Source organism: Alexandromys fortis, unplaced genomic scaffold (genome assembly GCF_014885135.2).
Source record: "Alexandromys fortis isolate MF-2015 unplaced genomic scaffold, M_Fortis_MF-2015_v1.1 scaffold_115, whole genome shotgun sequence".
In the NCBI taxonomy this organism is placed as follows: domain Eukaryota; kingdom Metazoa; phylum Chordata; class Mammalia; order Rodentia; family Cricetidae; genus Alexandromys; species Alexandromys fortis.
The window spans coordinates 1,743,810-1,757,390 of NW_026067989.1; positions in this window are offsets into that span (position 1 = coordinate 1,743,810).

Genomic DNA, 13,581 nt, shown 5'->3' on the forward strand with positions numbered 1-13,581 from the left:
TCAGAATATCTGGAGCCTGGAGCACACTTTGTAAACTGTAGACAGCTCAACACATTGGAGAGTGTCCTTTCCAGGTGGTTCAGTTGATGTGAGCCTTTCCCAGGCAGCTCAGTTGTCTTAGAGCGTGTCTTAATATTCCTTACAGCTTATGGGACTGGAGCTGCCCAGTGAATTTGGTCAGATTCAGGGATTTCCTGAAGACACTGAGTTGTTTACTTCCTCAGTATAAGGAGCTTCCCAGAAGGATGGAAAGTTTGACCTCCCTGTAAAAATCCTGCTATTTCACCTCCCCTTTATCATCTTGTGTCTTAAGGAGTTTCCCTTCAAGGAGGAAGGTTTTGATCAGAGAAAACTGCCATGCAATAATGCTATCCTCAGCTACACAGCTAGTTCAAGGTCAGCCTGGGCTACCTGAGACCCTGGCTCTAAAAACCAAACAACAAAATCACTATTTCAGTCAACAACCTAATAACCTCTGGCGATTTCAATCAAATATAATTCAACTTGAGTTTGGGCTTCATAAGCATTGTCATGTATAGTAGAGAAAATCTGCTGTAACAAAAATTAAGTTCATAGGGGCTGGAGAGATGGCTCAGTGGATAAGAAAGCACTTCCTGCTTTTCTAGAGAACCCAGGTTCTTCTCCCAGTACTCACGTGGTAACTCACAACCATCTTCAGTTCCAGGAGACTCAGTGCTTTCTTCTGGTCTCGTGGGCACCACGCACACTTATAGTACACCAACATACATGCTGGCAAGACTGTTATAGCTCTGAAAGGAAAAGTTTCCCCGTGGAAAGTGTTGCAGATCTGAGGGGAAAGGCTTCCCCAGTGGAAATGTTGCAGATATGAGAGGAAATGTTTCGCCAGTGGAAGTGTTGTAGCTCTGAAGAGAAAGATATCCTCACAGTTGGGAGGCAAGGAATACCACAGAGTCACACCACATAACAAACCTCACACAAGAGATTTATTGGGAAAGACAGAAGAGGGTGGCTGCCTTGGGAGAGAAGCAGTGGGGAACTGAGTGGGAGGCAGGCTTTATATAGGGTTTCTTGGGGGCAGAGTTTTTCAGGATGGAAATTTTCAGGATGGAGACTGGTAGATTTTCAAGCTCAGGGACTGGTGGGTTTTCAAATCCAGAAGCAAATTTAGACCTTTGCCCTACGGACATAAAATGAAAATAAATAGATATTTTTAAAAATTAAGTTCAAAATTCATAATTTAAAGCCCACTCATCTTAGCAATTACCTAGAAAACTCTGAGATTTAAAAAAAATGCCAAAAACTGAAACAAGAAAAGGCCCAGCACTCAGGAGGCAGAGGCAGGCAGATCTCTGAGTTCAAGGCCAGCCTGGTCTGCAGAGTGAGTTCCAGGACAGCCAGAGCTGCACAGAGAAGCCGTGTGTGTGTGTGTGTGTGTGTGTGTGTGTGTGTGTGCACATGCACGCATTTGACCTCAAAGGCCAGAGTGTTTAGAGCCCTCTGAATCTGGAGTAGAGGTGACGTGAGTGCTGGGCTCAAACTCGGGTCTTCTACAAGAAGAGTTTATGTTCTTAGCTGCGAAGCCGTCTTTCCAGCTCCCTCCATCAGAGATTTTAATTTTAGTCAAGGATTTTATTAAGCCTAAGACTTCAAGAAAAAAGCAATTGATAAGTAAAAGTCTCATGAAACAAATTAAAAACAAATAGAAAAATGACAGTTCAAGTTCAATTAACAAGCCTATCAAACGTAAGTGAACCAAATACTTCGGCTACAAGAAAGACATCACTCTACACATAAAAGCAAGACTCTACCCATCCTCTCTCTCGAGAACTAGAGAAGCAGTTTAAGTTGTATCAGCCCCACAGCTTGACAGTCTCAGCTGGGAAATGAAATCCTAGGACATTCAGGGCTCGGATTTAGTGTCTTCAAAACCAACAAAGAAATGAACCCTAGGGAAACGACATAGACCTTCCGTCTTAATGGGAAAGAATTTGGGCCATTTAAAATAGAATGCTGGTGGACAGTGAGATGGCTCAGTGGGTAAAAGCACTTCCCCTGATGACACGAATTTGGCCCCTGGCACCCTCATATGTAAGGAGAAAACGGACTCGTTTAACTTGATCTCTGATCTCTTCACGTGTATGTGTGTGCACGCACGCACACACATAAACTCAATAGATAGTTGTAGTCTTTTTTTTTTTTTTTATTTCGAGACAGGGTTTCTCCATAGCTTTTGGTTCCTGTCCTGGACACTAGCTCTTGTAGACCAGGCTGGCCTCGAACTCACAGAGATTCGCCTGCCTCTGCCTCCCGAGTGCTGGGATTAAAGGCGTGCGCCACCACCGCTTGGCTGATAGTTGTAGTCTTAAACATCTAAAGTGTAATTGTATGGTGGTGGTGCATGCCCAGTACTCAGGAGACAGAGGCAGGTGGATCTCTGAGTGCAGGTCTAGCCTGATGTACAGAGGGAGTTCCAAGACAGCCAGGGCTATTCAGAGAAATCCCATCTTGAAAAAAAAAAAAAGTAAAATGTAATGTTGTAAGAATAGATACAGTTCAGGGGTTGGAGAGATGACTCAGAGGTTAAGAGCGCTGGCTGCTCTTCCAGAAGTCCTGAGTATAATTTCCGGTAACCACATGGTAGCTCATAATCATCTATAATGAGATCTGGTGCCTTCTTTTGGCCTGCAGGCATATATGCAGTCAGAACACTATCTACATAACAAAAATAAATCTTTTTTTTAAGTTAAAAAAAAAAAGAATTGCTATAGTTTAGACGTTGAATGGGCTAGGTTGAAAGGATGTTGGTACCCTATCCCCCTTTCTATCCTGGAACTTGAACCTGGGGCCTCATGTATACTAGGCAAGGGCTGTTCTACTGAGCTGCACCCCTAGCTTGACACCCTCCTCTCTCTTTAACTGCCTGGTTCCCATGAGATGAGCATCCTCCTCTACAATGTGTGTTCTGGTGATGCACTATTCAGCTCCAAGCCCAAAGCAGCAAGGTTAAGTGACTATAGAATGGAACCTTTGAAGCTGTAGGGATTATAAACCTTACGAGCCAACACAAACCCTTTCCATCATTAAGGTGATATTCTTCAGGTGTTTCAGTGATGGAACGCTAACACAAAGTCAAAGTCACCTGAGCTGCATGAGAATTTGAATTAGCTATGGTGTTGATACCAGGCCCGTGAACAAGGGGTAACTAATAGCCATATCTGTTAAAACAGTGAACAACTTGAGTGCACAGTCTGGTCGGTCCTTCGGGGCTTCCTGTAGTGTCTCTTCATGAGATGATGTTTAGAAGACTCAGATTCTAAAATAATGATGTGAGTGCCGGTGACCCACTAAGAATGTTTTCTAGGAAGGCTCTTGTGGAAGGAAGACCACACAATTGTGTGATGTCAGGCAGAGCCTATGGCTTCTGCTAGATCCCCGGTCCTGGGGTTGATGCCTCTAGTTTCTCTGATTCCAGGCCAGTGAGTGGCTGCTGCGTTGATGCATCCTTCGAGTCTCAGTCACAGCCACCCCATTTGGAGGGTGTCAACTCTTAGCCACCGTTGGTAGTTTGAGTATGGAAACTGTCTTCAGGAGCCTGAGAACAGACCATCAAACAAGATCTCAGATGTGAACCATGAGATAAGCTCCCGATGTCAAAGGGCTCCAAGGGACCCGAGTCCTGCTGGTGCACGCCTTCCTTATCAGATATTAGGGGGAAACTGAGCTCTGCTGAGGACCGCCATGGTGCTGTGGTCCTCTGTGGGGCCCTGCACAGGCGAGATGTGTGCTCTGTGCTGTGCCCACACCCTGCATTTAATAGGAAAGCTTTGCGCTTACTTAAAGCTGAGAATGCTTCCAGGATAGTTAGGCGGTCGCCCCTAAGTTACTTAGCTGATTGTGAGTCTGTGATTTGTGCTCTGTGTGTGTCTCCCAGACTCCTTCCTGTGGTTTTGCCTGAGAAAGAGATGACCTTCATGAACCCTAGAGGACCTTCCTTTGGTCTTACCAACACAGGATTATAGCTGCGCTGAATTCATGGCTTTCCACTGCTGTACCAGTTTTGTGTGGCTGACAGGACACCTCTGTTAACCGCAAGACATGGTATGGCTTGAAACAAAAACTTACTGCCTTACCGTTTCAGAAGATGAAACTCCAAAATCAAGTTACTGGCAAGCTCAGAGTTCTCTTACACATCTTTACACTCAGGGAAAAAAAAAAATCAGGCATCCTTGATCTCAAAAGGCAAACCAATGACTTCCCATCCAGCAGCCTCTCAATGACTGGAAAACATATCTAAATTCGAAGCTTCAGACAGCTGAACCTGGTGGATTAATCTGGAATGTCATACTCTTGCTGTGAAACATCTTGTTGGCTAACAGGATCAAAGATGCCACCTCAGAGCAGACAGTGCTGTCTACCTTTGTTTGTGACTGAGACAAGATCTCCCCGTGTAGCCCACATTGGCTCCAAGCTTGCTGTCTTCCTACCGTGGTCTCTGAGTGCTGGGGTTACAGATGCACACCACCACCAGGGCAAGCTTCCTGCCCTCTCAGAGTCCCGGATGGTTCACCTGGAGGATCTCTCACCTCAGTCCCTGTGGTTTTTAAACTTGTTTTCTTGGCGTCCGTGTACCCCTTGGCTCTGCTGCAGTTCCCACAGGGCGTTGCCTGGTCACACCTGTCCCACACTTCTGCTGCATGCAGGCACAGCGCTCCAGGGGAGCCCCGAGGACCGAGATTGCACCACCTCTAACTTTTTCACCCTTACCTGCAGAAAGAAAAGCCTTTGAGCCAAAGGGTGGCAGGCCCTGGCCATGTGATCCATCTCGAGTCATCTCTGTTTTCCTTGGCTGGAAGCCTGGGCAGAACTGTCCTATCCAGGGAAAATATTCCCAGCTGTGTTGCCTTGGTCTTTCTCGAACTAGGACTAAAGTTGAGCAAATCTAAGCAAGAGCAGCTGCTGCTGTAGAGAGTAAACTATGATGGTGCATGTTCAAAAGAAAGAAGTGCCTCGGGCAGCTCAGGGTTATGAGTTGCTGATAAGCGACCAGCACCTGCTTAGGTTTATCTTCCATGAAGATTCCCAGGCAGCTGCATACGTGACTCAATCCATGCACCTAACATCCACCAAAGAAGACTACTTAGACATGGACTAAGCCAATAGAAAGTCTTTATTCGCTGACCAGTGGCTACACTGGGTGTAGCCCCGAGCCTTTTTCAGGATGATCTATCTTTTAAGCCAGTTAACAAGAATGCTAGCCAGAAGCAGAACTACAGAACCAGAAAGCAAGGTTAGGTACATTTAGCGACTTTACCAGAACTGTGGGCTTTGATGGATTAGGGTTTTTTTTTTTTGTTTGTTTCTTTATTTCATTTTTTGGCAGTGGTACTGTCCATGTGCTGAGTTTTATGGCCTGAATGGCACTTCCATCATGGAGTCAGTTGTGCTAAGGTCTGGGAACCTATCAGGGTCTGGGGCTCTGTTACAACAGGATGCGGGGAAGAAGGGAAAGGTTAACTGCATGCCACCTCCCCACCCCCACCCCTGCCGCCAGAGTTAGATACTGCAGGGCCCTGTATTATCTAGCTATGTGGTAAATGGTTGGAAAGCATTGGAAAATTGACCATAACTCAGTCGGAGAGAGCAGAGCTGAGGAGAAAGCTTTTCTATGCTGTCGTGTCTTTCCCGGTTACATGACTGGATCTCCCTGGCCTCCAGTTTGCAGACCCCTCCCCAGCACCTCTCCGTATTTCTGGATAAGAAACTAAAGCCTGACACCCTGGCTGACTCAGCATTAGCTGGTCATATTACTTTTCCAGGTTTGTACAGATGGCCCCATCTCCCAGGACTACAAATAATCACACTTTGGGGTGTGGTATATACAACACCTTTTTCTAAACAACAAATCAGGGCAGGGCTGTGACTGAGGCTGAGACCGGGTGACAGAGTGCTTGCTTACAGTGCTAGGTCCTGGGTGGTGCTCCAACGCTGAAAACCAAGGCAGCGTAGAGCCTAGTACATCATATGAATCAGTTTTCTTGAAGTCATTACCTCTGCCTTTTTGGTTATAGTGCATGTATGTGCACATACGTGTGTATGAGCGCATGTGGGGGATCATAGGTTGATGCTAGCTATCTTCCTTTATCACTCTCTGGCTTGTGTTTTGAGATATCTATCACTGGACCTGGAGCTCACAGGTTGGTTAGAATGGCTGGCCCCAAAGCTCTGAGGGTCTGCTTATTTCTGCACACACACACACACACACACACACACACACACGCACACACGCACACACGCATCCTCATACTTGCCCAGCAACCATTGCGCCAGTCCCTGCTTCCCTGAAATCACATGCCATGTTGGCCTGACATTGGTGGGTTGACGTTGGAGAGCAGGTCAGAGAAGCCCCATCTGTTATTACATGACCTACTAGGAACCAGGTGATGAGCAGGAAATAGAGGAAAACAGACTCACATCTCATAGTGTCTTCCGAGATGGAGGGTCTGCGTTCAGGAACCCAGGACATCCTGCATGTCGTTGTGGTTGTGAAACAGCCACCCTAGGAGGGGAAGTAGCTGAACAACATCCACAAAACAACTGAAAAGAACAGATCTTGCTCAAGTGCGGTTCTCAGGGAAAGCTGCTTAAGGAAGCTGCATTAAATTAAAAACGACTTGCTTTATGTATTTTATTGTTTATTTTCTAATTTTGAAAGGCAGTGTAGCCCATGCTGGCTTTGAATTCATGACCCTCTGCCCTCTGCCTCTCAAGTGCTAGGATTTACAGACATCATCACCACACTCCCTATAAGATAATGGTCTATAAAATATAACCCTGTTCTAATTGGAAAGTGAGGCTAAAGCCGCATGAACACTTGTGCACATCACCCGCCTCGGAAACTCCCCAGCTGAGGGGCAGATGCAAATGCCAATCCTTCTCCTCTGTTGCCCCACACAGCTGGGCTTGTAACTGCTGAGGGGGTGGATGCCCTCTCCAAACTACCCAGAATTGCCCCTGGCGCTGTCAATGGTGTGTGTGTGTGTGTGTGTGTGTGTGTGTGTGTGTGCATGCATACACGCACACACGCATGCACACGTGTGAGCACTAGGTGGAAACAAAAGATTTGAAGGTGTAAATTCTGGTAAGACGAAAGAGATTTTGATGACTTATGACTGCTGAAAACGCAACCATATGATGACCCAAATCTTTTTTTAAGTCCGGCTTATCTATCAAAAGTCTAAGACTCTGCTGTCCCAGAAACCTACTTACACTGTTCAGACATTCTTTGGAAATGTCCTGGACCCATAAAAAACAGCTATCTGCCTGCACACACACTGGGTAACTTCGTCTAAGGACAGCTTACTATTCTCTCTTTGTTTCCTATGTTTATAGCGCTGTTCTTGCTATTGTTGCGGTGCAATGAGCATAACATACAATTTACCGTTTTCACAATGCTTCGGGGCAGGGTTTAATTTCATTCAGAGTGTTGTGTGGTCACCTAGCTCCATAGCTTCCCTCACCCCAAAGGGAATCTATCTCTTGAACAGTATTTTTCCAAGCCCTCCTCCCACCCAGGCCCTGGACACTACTGCTTGACTGTCTGACCCTATGGCTGTGGCTGACTTCCTCCTAAGCGAAGCCTAATGCTGTATTGATTGCATTGCTCTTGCTGGGACAAAACACGTGACAAAGCCACGCTTACACAGGGAAGGGTTTGTATTGATTTACAGTTTATGAAGGCACACTGTGGTGATTGTTTGTATTCTAAGAAATAAAGCTTGCCTGAAGATCAGAGTGCAGAGCTAAACCACTAGTTAGCCACAGAGGCCAGGCAGTGGTGGCACACACCTTTAATCCCAGCACCCAGGAGACAGAGGCAGAGGGATCTCTGTTAGTTCAAGGCCATCCAGGGCTACAAGAGATTGAATCTGTCTAAAAGAGAAACAGAGCTCACACAAAGGTGATCTCAGCATTTGGGACCACACGCCTTTAATCCCAGCAGCGCTAGGGAGATGGAGGCAGGAGTGATATGGTTGGGCAGAGAGAAGAATCTAAGGTGAGATGAGACAAGAGGTCAGATGCAGTCTGAGGATTAAATCTGAGCATGCAGCATGAGGTTTCAGAGAGACAGCATTCAGTCTGGGGATTCATAGAGACAGGATCGCCAGCCTGGTCTTCAGAGTGAGTTCCAGGACGGCCAGGGATAATCAGAGAAAACCTGTCTTCAAAAACCAAAAATCAAACCAAACCAAACCAACAAACAAAAAAAAGAAATAAAAATAAATAATTTTGTTTATTATCATTAGTCTGTACAATGTGTGTATGTGTAGACATGTGTGCCACGGTGCGTATGTTGAGGTCAGAGGACAACTTCATGGAGTTAGTCCTCTCCTCCCACCTCTCCTTGGGAACCAGGGATGGCAGGAACTGAGGAACATGAGGCTCGCCATTTTGCCAGTTCTCGAAAAGCTCTGAGAATGGGAATTTAATATCAGTCAACATATGTGTACTAGCATGTAGAGCCCTTTCTGTGATGTCTTCTGTGCTTCAGATATGTCTTCCTGAGAAAGGTCTTTCCTGTTTGAGTTTTGAAATCTCTCAAGCCGTCTTCTGGTATCCCACACGTTTTCAAACTGCTTTGCCATCTGGAATTGACTCTGGTGTAAGGAAAAAGGGATGGCTCTAACTGGCAGTCAGCTGTCCCAAAGCCATTTATTGAATAATCCATCTTTCCCACGCTACTTTCAAATGCCGATGTTCCATATGGATTTGGATCTTGTTGTCCATTGATCTGGCTGCTGCCACAGACTGCTCCAGGCTTCCCTAAACTGTGGGTGTTATGATGCCTCTGGCTGTGTGGAAGGCACAGAGGTACCTTGTTAGCTTTCTTCTCTGGAGTTTCCTTGGATGATTGTCATTTGTTGGTTCACTTTCCATGCTAACTTGAGAATCAGCTCATCCCCTAAGACACTGGAGTTAGTTGAGAGCACATTCAAGTTTAGATGGATTCTAAGGGGAAGTGTGCTATTGGCTCCTTTTCTTTTTAGCATTTTCTACTTTTAGCTTTTAGTTTTTAAACTTTTTAAAAAATTTTCTTGGGGCTGGAAGGATGACTCAGCGATTAAAAAGCATTGGGTGCTCTTTCAGGGGAGGGTGTGTTCAGTTCCCGGAACCCACAGGTGGCTCGCAACTTTGTAACTCCTGTTCTAGGGGATCTGATACGTTCTTCTGGCCTTCAAGAGCATACACATATTGCATTTACAAACATGCTGGCAAGCACTTGTATATTATATATATATTATGAGTTTTTATATACATAAATAATAAATAATAGATAAAATAATATGAGTGTGTGTATATAATAAAAATAAACATATCTTATTAAAATATGTTTTCTTTGTGGCACTGGGTATGGTGGTCCACACCTTTAATCCTGGCAGAATCAGGTGGATCGTTGTGAGTTCAAGGACAACCTGATCCATCCATTGTGGGTGGCACCATTCCCTAGACTGGCTTTCTGAGCAGTATAAAAAAGCAGAAAGTGAGCAGAGCACAATCATGCATCAAGCTCCTCTTGCCTTTGGATGAAGCACGGCCGCCTGCCTCAGGTTCCTGATGCTGTGACTTTCCTACTGTGACGGGCTGTCCCCTGGACCTGTGAGCCAGAATAAACCTTTTCTCTCTAAATTTACTTTGGTCAGGGACTTTTTTTTTTTTTAAATCTCAGCAACAGAGAAGGTAGCCAAGACTGCATCTAACCATGCCCTGCCTGGTTTCAGACCACACATAAAGGTAATCCCAGAGTGGGCACTATGCTAGGAATGGGTTTGGTTCTTTATGTTACAGTTGTGTGCCCCATCTATGCTGTGGCGTTCACACACACACACACACACACACACACACACACACACACACAGGGAACCTTTTTATAACCACATTCTCATTGCTGCAAAGTATTACACTGAAGTAACAAACCCTAATTCATCCTTCCATTCTCTTGGTGGATATTTGAGTAGTTTTCAATTTGAAGATAGTACAAAAAGACATGTTTTGCCTCTCTTCCCTCTCTGAGCATCACAGCTGGGATTGCTGACGACTAACTTTCCCTCTTAGGAGGACAGGGCAGGAAGGGCCATGGAACCTTCACCTCCATATCCAGCCACTCCTCCCAGCCCCTGTGTGCAATGCTGCCTTAATTGCCCGTGGCCTTGGGGACTTAGGGAGGGCTGGAGAGCCAGAGGACTAGGGGAAGGGGCTCCATCTGTGCAGTCATGGGGGTCATCATCATGCTGGGTGCAGACCTTCCTTTGTGACTGCTTAAGGTTACCTATGCTCCTTCCTATAACCCCCTACCTATATGTTCTGTAAGGAACCAGATACACTGATTGGTTCCCCAGGTGAACTCTGATGGAACTGAACCTTGGTTTGTCATTGGAACCTTGTAAGGAGGGCCGGGGAGATGTTGCCTAGTCTCCACCCCAGGGGGAAAAGTAGCATATCACCATGCCAACAATATTCTCTTCTTTAAGTACATTCACATTTTTCTTTCTTTTATTTATTATGGAATAGGATATTATTAGAAAGTTTTTTTAAAAAAGGATTTATTTAAAGCATCCTTAAAGATTTATTTTTAATTATGTTTGTGTGAGAGGAGTGGATATTTACACATGAGTGCAGTTGCTATGCAGAGTCTCAGATTCCTTGGGTTCCTTGAAGTTGGGAGTTATAGGCAGCACTCTTAACCGCAGGGTTATCTCTTCAGCCATTTTTAAGTTCTAGTTCTTCCATTGGTCTCTCATAACTGTACACACTCATGAATAGTGTGATGGTACTGCTGTATATGTAATACTGACAATGCCCTGTCGCCAAATCATGAGAATTGGCACAGCTAACGTTGTGTATGTTTATTATTGCTCTGCACTGAGAACTTTCAAGATCTCTTTCCTGTTTTGTAATATACAGTTATTGTTAGCTATCATCCCCTTCCTCAGTCCTGTACAGGTGAATCCTTGTACCTATCACCTCACCTCTCTGTCACCTGTCCCCCTCCTCCCTTCCCCCCAGTCACTCGTTGGCACTATTTATTCATATTCTATGGGATTAGCTCTGTTTTCTCTGGGTGTGTTGGTGCACACATGTGTGATCCCAGTGTTCGGAAGGTAGAGGCAGAAGGATTAAAAGTTTAAGGTCATCCTTAAACTACATAGAAAGTTTGGGATTAGCCTGGGCTACATAAAATCGTCTCTCAAAAAGAAGCAAATAGGCTGATGAGATGGGTCAGCAGGGAGAAGCACTTGCGGCATAGTCAGGACCCACGTTTAATCCCTCGGGTTCCCAGGGTGGCAGGAGAGAACCGGATCCTGAAAGTTGTTCTCAGACCTCCGTGTGTGTGCTTGGGGCACATACACTCAAGTACACACACACACACACACACACACACACACACGAAAACAAGTTGAAGGGACTGGAGAGATGGTTCAGTGTTTAAGAGCACTGGCAGAAGACTGGGCTTTTGTTTCTAGCACCCACATGGCATATCACAACCATCTATAATTCTTGTTCCAGGGGATTAGATGCCCTTTTCTGGCATCCACAGTCAACAAGCACACAAACACACACACAGTAAGTATGTATATATACACACATATATATATATGGGCAAAATACTCATACACACAAAATAAAAATAAGTAAAATATTTAAGTAGAAAAGCCTTTTAAAATCTTCTATCAGTGAGTGGGAGTATGTCACATACGCCATTCTATGCCTGGCTTATTTCGCTTGACATAGTTTTGTCTACCACGGTTACTTAGGTTCTGCAAACAGCAGGATTCTAGTCTTCTTAAAGAATCGATTCATATCCTATTATGTATGTATGCCACTTAAAGATGCATTCACCAGGGTTGCCGAGATGGCTCAGTGGTTAAGAGCACGGGTTGATCTTCCAGAGGACTCAGATTCAATCCTGAACACCCACATGTTGGCTCCCAGCCATCCATAACTCCAGTTCCAGGGGATCTCACGCTGTCTTCTGCCCTCTGAGGGCACCGCATATATGAGGTACACATACATGCATGCAGGGAAAGCACCCGTGCACACAAACAAATAAGTTTTAAAAAGGCATTCATCTGCGAATGGATGCCTCCTTTTCCCACCTCAGCCAGTGCTGTGATGAACAGGAAGTGCAATGAGATTGTCGGGTAGAATGTTGGGTCCTACTTCTAGTTCAGAGAGGAGAACCGCTGGTAAGTTTTGTGTCACGCCCCACCTCGTCCAGCAAGAATGACGCGCAACACACCGGAGCTCTTCTCACTGCAGTTTATTCCAGGACTTTATTCACTTTCTCTCTCTCTCCCTCTCTCTCTCTGGTCAAACCTCTCCCAGCCCTTAAGTAGGCATGGGCTGCCAATCCCGGATTGCCAGGTGGGCACTGCCCATAGGCCCACGCACATGCAGGCAGCTGATGATCATTGCGTGATCAGGCATAAGTCAGACTTTAGCCATAGGAGTTGATTATCCATCTCCATCAGGTGTGGCTCTATGCTGCTTGCTACAGTTTTGAAATAGGGTCTCATGTTGAAACAGGAGCTCCTGGTCTTCCTGCCTCGGCCGCCTACGAGCAGGGATTACAACCTATACTACCATGCTTGGCTTTGGCTGAGAACACTCTGGAAAGAAATCTCTGAGGGCACAGAGGCCCCGTGTAGTCAGTCTAAGTGTGTGAGAGTGGAATTGTTGGGTCAGAGCGTGAGGCTGTGCTCAGCTTTAGGAAATCAGGCCCCGCGGGTTTCTTGGGGGTTGTACCAGTTTCATCGCTGCCTGGAGCTAAACTTAAAGGGTACAGACCAGTGTTTCTAACTGAGTGACTGCAGTGTTTCAATTATCCAAATGAGGCAGCGCCTTGTAGCAATTGGACCACCTTCAATTTCAACCAAGATTCAAAAAAAAAAAAAAAAAAAAAAAAAAAAAAAAAAAAAAAGCCACTGAGGGCTATAATTCCTTCCCTTTTGCTTCTAACAAGAGAGAGATCAAGTTGCTCACCAAAACCCCAGAGCTTGACGAAAACAGCACTCTGAATACCTTTCAACTTTGTAAAAGATCATTTTATTATTTTATGTGTATGGGAAGTTTATTGGCATGTATGTTTGCACACTACATGTTTGCCTGGTGCCCTCAGAGGCTAGAGGAAGGCAATGAACCCCTGGGATCTGGAGTTATGGACAACTGTGAGCCGCCACATAGGGGCTGAGAATCGGATTAGAGCAGCCAATGCTCTTACCCACTGAGCCATCTCTCCAGCTTTCCTGAACATCTTCTCACCGTGTTACTAGTTCATTAACAGATGCTAATTAGGGTGTAGGGCTCTGCAGCTGAATCCCAGGGTGTAGGCCTGTCTTCTCTGCCAGCTTCTGGACCCCCGGGGCAGAGATCTGGTCCTCACCTGCCTGGGTCCTCATTTATAGCAAAGGATATGGTTTTAGGAGTAGCTGCTTCCTAGTGTTGCTTTGGAACTGAATGATACTATCTATATATAATGACTGAAGGGATAGAGTTTCTATAGAAGCTCAAGAAGTATCAACGACTATTCTGATTTTTTTTTTT